We start from the raw sequence: 6,730 nt of genomic DNA, 5'->3' as shown, positions 1-6,730 counted from the left end.
AGGAGCTCTCTATGACCGTTTCTTTCTACTTTGTAAATTCACATCTCGCATTTATTAAAGTGTACTCCTTATCAAGAAAGGACGGCAACAACAGTGCTTTTGCATTTATGAGATTTCAGTCAAATGGTCTCATGCAAAAGTCACTCTAAATAGAGAATGCTTCAAGAAAGATAAATATCTGAAAGAATCTGAATCGATAAAAAAACGTCTAACTAAAGATATGATCTTTATCTTCTCTATCCCTTACAATCTTGCATTCTCAGATATTTTAAGCAATCAAGAAAGTTATATTATCTTCTGCTCAAATCAACTCTCGCTAACCAGAAATATATCAGATCTTCAAGGATCAACCAAGGGGTCATCAAGCCTCTCGACCGCTTCAGACACAAAGCCTAAATATAAGTGTTTGATAGTTTGAATATGAGGATTCAAACATTTGTTGTTATTCGTGTGGTACCGGTACGTGCTCAGTTGCTAAGGCTTGTTGTCTTATCTTTGTAGTAAACTAGAAGTTCCGATTTAAGCGGTGGATAAGTCCTAAATTTGGAGTGGTTGTTACAAAGTGTTGTAAATCAAAGTCTTCTAGAGAATTCTTTCCTAAGAAGAAGAAGGGGAAACATAGAAGGAATTTGCCTTCGAACTTCCATATCTCTTGTGTTATTTGTTTTTCTGCACTTTCTTATTTTATTGATATATCTTGAGCTGAGTATAAAGATTCATTGAAAACCCTTGAACTGTCTTCCACAATATTTGTGGTTCGACCGTTTTCAAGTGTCGAGAAATTTGGTCTAGTTTGGTTAACATTAACTCGACCGGTTGACAACGTTTTTAAAGAAAATTTTTAAAGTATGTATTCGATCACCCCCTCTATACCGATCCCAATTACTCTATCAGATAATAGAGATAGTGTAATTTTGATATCGACTATTTTATCTTTTATTAATAAAAATAAATGAGTATATTATGGATGGATATGTAATTTGATTTTGGTGTCACCTTGACGAACCAAATCGGTAGGTGGATCACGTTTTATATATAATATATATATTTATTTGAACAAGGATCCATTTTATTATACCAAACACATTAAATTTGATAATTTTTATTTCTATATGATTTCATGAATGCCATTGCGCTGCGAAAATTGTTGTCTTCATTACACCTATTTAAATTTAGAATGATTAAATTTATTATTATTATAAGGATTTATTTTGAAAAAAGTATCTTTCGAATGATTAAATTTATTATTATTTGGATATAATTCGATTTTTCTTTATACAAAATTTTTTTGTATGATCATATACAAACATTTGTAAATCATAAGTATATAATCTTATAGAGTTTTGATACGGTAAGCAACCATCATGTGCACTTATGTATGCACCGATAAATGTGGTATTCACCTATTGGATGTAGAAAATGTCACGTCCGCGGTGCATACAAAAGTGCACATGATGGTTGCTCACCATATCAAAACTAGATTTTAATAGATATTTTTTTAAAAAAATGTGAATATGTTTATCTCAACCCTAGAAATAATTAATGATTATGTCAATATTATTTTAATGTGCGGTAACACGTCATCATTCTCTGATACTACGTTAGTACTCAGATGAAAGACACTAAAATTGAGAAAAATGCAAATTAGCGGATTATAACCGTGAATTAACCTGTAAAACATGGCTAAAATTAAAAACATATAAGTTTTAGGGAACAAAATATTTTTTTTATATTGTTGTGACTACTACTTTTACAAGTAGTTTCTTCATTTACATTGAACTCAATCAGGGAAAGAAACTCACAAATAGAAAAAAAAAAATTCTCACAAGTAGGTTCTGGTTCGTCAACAAATGCGAGTTCGCATCCAACAACTAGAGGTTCAAGTCCAGCAACTACAGAACATGGTGGCAGACTTGAATACTCAGAATGCCATACTGCTCAATGCGGTTAACCATTTGCAAGTAGACGATCCGGAAGAGGATCTAGAGGAAGATCCGGAAGAAGATCCAAGGGAAGAACTGGAAGAGAATCCAGAGGGAGTAGAGATTGAGGGCCCCGTGGAAGCAGTGGAGAATGGAGAAATCATAGATTAGGCTATAGGCTATCTACCAGCACCTTTTCCTTTTGTTCAAACATTGTTTTGATATTCTTTTACTCAGTAGTACCTTGATATTCCTATGGTTTTGGATATTTTGATAATTTTTGAGACATTAGTTCCTCCTTTTGTTGCTTGTGAGAATCAATGAAAAGATTTTTATTATTTTGATCAGTATTGATTCATTTGTTCCGCTATTTCCTTTCTTCCTGAAATACCATATTTTGACAAAAGTTTAAAGAATCCATTACTGTAAGAAATGGCCGGAGAACCCCCAAGAACACGCAACAACAATCGTGGGGATAATGCGAATCCACCTCCAGGAATCAGTCTTAGCAGAGAAGACCTTGCGGCTATCTCAGAAATAGTGCCGATGACCCTCCAAGGGATGGAAAATGCAAATGGCAACGACAACGGCAATCCGCCACCTCCCCCACCTGCTCAGAATGGAGTCAAATTCCATTATGAATCGCTCCGTAAGAACCGAACTGAAATGTTCAAGGGAGATGCTGACCCAAATGTGGGACGAAATTGGATGAAGAAGATGGAGGATCAACTGCGTTTACTAGAAGTTCCTGAAGCACTAAAAGTGGAGGTGACAATTCCTTTTCTGGAGGACAAAGCAAGGAAATGGTGGGAAGCCGTTTCACCTGCTATGCTAGCTGCGGGACCAGTCACATGGCAACAGTTCAGTACTGCGTTTTTGAAGCAGTACTTTCCAGCGGAGGTTTGAATATAGAAATCGAGCGAATTTGAAATCTCATGCAACCTTCAGATATGACAGTGGTAGAGTACACCTCCAAGTTCAATGAGCTCGGGTCTTACGCCCCAACTATTATCGAAGATGATGAGTTGAAGTTGCACCGGTTCAAGAAAGGGTTGAGCAGCCGAATCCAGTCTGCATTAGCGGTTTATCAGCCTGCCAACTTTGCAGACTTGATGGAAGCGGCCATCCGAGCTGAATCGTATATCAAGCGTCTTGAAAATGACTTCCACAACAAACGACCTCTGACGGGCCAATCTTCTTCGAACGAGCAGATTTCCAAGCGCCCGAACCAGTCTGGTGAATTTTTCAAGGAAACTTATTATGCTCCCAATCTCCCACCGATAAAGCTATGTCCTATCTACAACCTCCGACACGAAGGGAAATGTCGTCAGAAAACTGGCGCTTGTTTCAACTGTGGAAAGTTAGGACACCGAATGTCTAATTGCCCTGAACCCGTGAAGCCAAGGACGGGGCCAATTCCTGGCACCATTCAGATTCAACCAAAGGAAGCTAAGCCCAATGCTCGTGTGAATGCCATCACACATGAAGAAGCAGATGACGCAAATGAAGTTGTGGCAGGTACCCTTCTAATCAATAAGTCTACATACGTTCTGTTTGATTGTAGTGCCACACCTTCGTTTATATCTAATAGGTTCCCTAAGAAGTTAGGGCTTATACCTGAGGAACTGACTAAACTATTTAGAATAGCGACCGTAAGAGCAAGTTAACCCAAGTTTCGAGGACGAAACTTCTCTTAAGGAGGGAGGGATGTAAAACCCAAAACTTTGGCCCCAAATTTATTCAATAAGGAATAAACCCTCTACATAAAAGCCAAAATCCTTCCTTCTCGGGGTGCGAGATATTAGCCGAAACCAAGCACCATATCAGCTTTTATTTGGCAAACAAATCAAGGAGTATAAGCTGCAAATTTTCCTTCCATTATGCGTGAGATCAAAGCCGATATTTTTGCTCTTTTTAAGAGCAAGAAATCGCCCCTTTCAGTCACCAACTTCTTCTGAATGCTACTGAGTTTCGATCCATTAAAAATCCTTCCCTCACCCCCCCTCAAAATTTCGAACCGAGCTGCTGGTGTTCCCGAACCATAGCCGCTCAAAACTCGAACTCCATAGCTGCTGATTTTTTCGAACCGAAACTGCTGAAATCTCACGGTGTTCTCTTCGTCGTCGGTTGAGGGATTTATTTTCGGTAGAGTATTACTCAAGTCACTAAGGTGATTTTATTTCTCTACCTAGTTTTGAAAAGTTGGATGAATAATTTGAGGCTCATTTTTTCTGCATGTTCCTTTCCCTGTTTTCGAAGGTTGAGGCTTATGATATAGGAGAAGGAAATCGTTCGTGTTTTCAGACCAAAGTAGGCCATCTATTTTAAAAGGTGAGTCAATTTAATTCTTAAGACTTTTCAGAGGCAATAGGCAAATGGATCCAAAGTTTTAGTCAATTTCCCTTCCACTTACACGTGGGTTTTGTCTAGGAATTGATAAGATTTTTGCCCAAAGAAATTCGGTCCAATAGTCTGCTCCATTTTCGTAGAAGAAAAGTCTAAGAAATCGGCCAAATTCTTGAAGAAGCAAAGTGGGAATTTTGAGTTTTGCTTTTATAATTTTCGGTCAAAGCTTCTCGTATTTGTAGTATTTGATCTCGCCAATATATCAGATAAGTAGGCTTATGTTTTAAAATATTATGTATGATTTAAAATTCGATCGTTCATGATAATCTTTGAAATTTTGCTATGTAATTCTTATTCATGAAAAGATGAGTATGTTTTGGCACTGTTATGACTCAAATTATGAGTGGAAAGAAAATTTTCGAACCATGTTATGTTATGACCTTGATGTGGTAGAAAATAATAATCGTTCTATGACCTCACCCCTTAGAGGGATTACATATAGGGGACTGATCAGTTGGCCACGAATAATGAGAGGAATTTCAGTGTCTGGCCAAAGTTATGTTATGTTATGTTATGTCATATCAATTATGTTATGATGATTTTCATGCTATGCTATGTTAAGACATGATATGAAATATTTAAGCTTTGAATTATGCTATGAGTTTTTGAAATAAATATATATATGTATATATTTGATATAATCGATCGGCCCCCACTTGTTGAGTGTTTTCCAAAACACTCACCCCTTACTTTTCCCCTTCCAGATGATGAAGTTGATGATTTAGAAGAGCGAGAACATGATATGTTTTGGGGATGGTGATAGAAAAATATTAAGACTAAATTTCGTTATTTTTTATTATTGGGATTTTCGCATTAATATTTTGTTATTAAGTTTTTAGACGCTTCCGCATTTGTTTTGTTATTTTTGGATTTATCGAGTTGTAAAGACAGTGTTTTGGAATTTATTTTTGATAATAGACTGGTTTGGTTTATAATGTACTACGAGGCTGGTTGTTTTATAATTTTTATAAATTTGAAACAACGCCGGTGGCACATCTCGGTCTCGGGGCATGACAATTGCCGTGTAAAACAGTATTTCTTGGCCATGGCCGATGCACTCATGCTTGTATTCTTTGCAGTTCCCCACCGAATTTGCCAGCACCGGTGGCGTCGACATCGTCGAAAGCCCCAATCCCTGAATTCATATTTCATGCACAACTCGTTTCAATCTAAGCCCACCAAAATACACATACGCTATATATATTAATTTAATTACCACGCTGTAAGCTATTCTGTAGATCAAAAGCATCCAGTAATTTCCCAATATGGTGTCAACTATGAATGTCAAAAACAATGGCCATATCACAACCAAACCCCAAAATATATTCACAATCGCCGCGGCTTTGGTGAAGCTAATATTCCAAACATTGGTTAAGTAAGCCATCATTATATACATGGCGTATATGGCTAATATATCCACCCATAACAGAACTGCCAATCATGGAAGCAACCAATGCCAAATGATCAAGAATGAAGTTTGTAATCCCGAGAAAATATTTCAACTCGAGCCCGTTTATAATTGGTCTACCCGATATGGCCCAACATGTCAAGGTCCAACCCATTTTGGACTATGTTGGACTTTGACCAGGGCTGGTCATTATGGGCCGATCTAGGTTGTTTCTAATGGGCCGCAAGTATTCTTTTCGAGTTCAAGTAGGACTCTGATATATATGAGATAAGCCTGGATCTTTTCAAATATTCACGAGATAGAGATAAGCTTACAAAGGGACCAATGGATGAAGAGTCCTAGTCCAGGACATTTTATAATTCGACTAGGTAACTTACTATTTTTTTCCTATAAATATAGCTATTGTTATGGTTGTGATTATTCATTATTCATTATTCATTATTTATTATTCACTACTCATTATTCATCACACATTCACTCTCACTTTTATATTCACGCACTCATATCTCTTAGTTTTCGCATTAATCATACCCTCTGCCTTCAAGACACTGACTTAGGCATCGGAGGGGTCACTCCAAAAACACCTTCGGCGCCCCTTGACCTAGCTGTTGCTTGCGCAAATTTCATTGATACCCGACCCGTCCTGTTTCATAAAAGATTTGGAGGATCCATTCTACCAGTTCGAACCCGAGGTAAAATTTTGACATCATCAAAGTTTATTAGGACAAACCCGTATAATTTACCTATTACTCTCCCTATAACCATTAGAGATGGTCTCCAACAGTCCAAGATTTATGAAATACGGCGCAATTACTATGAAATGAAAAGAAAGCTTAAAGATTCTTGATATAAACGGTGTTTGGATTTGGGCTGCAATTACAGAAGATAATGAAGAGCATGTTAGCTAAGGGGCACGAATCTTGAGGTTCTATTTTTGGGAAAATTACTTTTTTGGTCTTGTATGTTTGTCATTTTGCGATTTCAGTCTTTTATA

This window comes from Henckelia pumila, chromosome 3 (assembly GCF_033568475.1).
Source record: "Henckelia pumila isolate YLH828 chromosome 3, ASM3356847v2, whole genome shotgun sequence".
NCBI lineage: Eukaryota > Viridiplantae > Streptophyta > Magnoliopsida > Lamiales > Gesneriaceae > Henckelia > Henckelia pumila.
The sequence above is the reverse complement of the archived record's forward strand: the minus strand, read 5'-3'. Positions refer to the sequence as shown.